Raw genomic sequence first — 1290 nt, forward strand, 5'->3', positions numbered from 1 at the left:
AAGAGAATGAGTCAAACTTTTTAACCTTTGTCCTTAGTGGCCCCTAATGAGAAGCTTCCTTTTTCCAGGGAATGGGTCCCACCTGCAGGGCCCAGAGTGAGTTTCTTTCAGCTCTTGCAGTTCAGCCTCTGTTTATTTCTTCTTCTTTCCATGTTGGAGGTTCTCAGAGCTTAGATGAAGATTTTCCTGAAGATTGCAGATACTGCCTCCTGTTTTAGGAGAAATGAGGAAGAGTTGTGTTATGCATCTTATCAATGACCCAACTTTCTCCCAATCCACACAGATGAGCTGAAGTGAAATAATGATTTAAAGAGGTCAGATGATCAAAGAGGTCCCAGTAGGACATGGCAGCAGTAGGGCAGCTCCTAAATGAATCAGCCCCACCACCAGACAACTATTTCCTTAGCTCTATGGGCCCTGGAGATTGTTGTGAGTGGGAGCAATCCTACCTGCAGAAGAAGAGAAATCGCCATCAGGAGGAAGTACAGGGTCCCAAAAGTAAGCGAGAAGAAAAACAATGAGCAAATCTATTGAAAACAAAGGTGTTCTAAAATTATGCTGGGGGGGAGGAAGCTGTGTTTGCTGTCTTACCTTTGAGATAAAGTGTCTCAAGATAACTCCGATCTGTCGCGTGCCTTCATAACATCCCCCATATCCTCAGAATTTTTGACCACAAAGAATAAGCCTCAATATTGTAGAGCTCAAAGCTGCGTTTTTCCCGTTTTTTTTTAATTAAATAGTTAAATCACCCATTCTCTGAAATGAGGTGAGAAAAAAAATGAGATGACATATTGAGAACTATGAAAGCTGGTCAACTCCACTGGTCTGAAGAGAAACAGGAATCTATTTATGCACTTAGAAAAGCTGTACATATGTGTCTGCCTCTAGGATCATGTAATAAAAAAAAAATTAGCCAGGCATGATGGTGTGTGCCTGTAGTCCCAGCTACTAGGGAGGCTGAGGCAGAAGAATTGCTTGAACCCAGGAGGCAGAGGTTGCAGTGAGCCATGATTGTGCCATTGCACTCCAGCCTGGGTGACAGGGCAAGCCTCTGTCTCAAAAAAAAAAAAAAAAAAAAAAAAAGAAAACTGTCTTTTAAAGAGAGCAAAACTTTATATCATCTAGAAATCACACACAATAAAATTGGATAATTTAGCTGTATGAAAACAAGTTTAGTTCTATGTTATCCAAAATTGGATAACATTAGCTCTATAAAACCCGACTGTCATACAGGTTCCGTCAGGTAACATTGGTCAGTGAGAATTTCCTGTGGTTATCCTGGGAATGGCC

This window comes from Pongo pygmaeus, chromosome 1, assembly GCF_028885625.2.
Source record: "Pongo pygmaeus isolate AG05252 chromosome 1, NHGRI_mPonPyg2-v2.0_pri, whole genome shotgun sequence".
Lineage (NCBI taxonomy): Eukaryota > Metazoa > Chordata > Mammalia > Primates > Hominidae > Pongo > Pongo pygmaeus.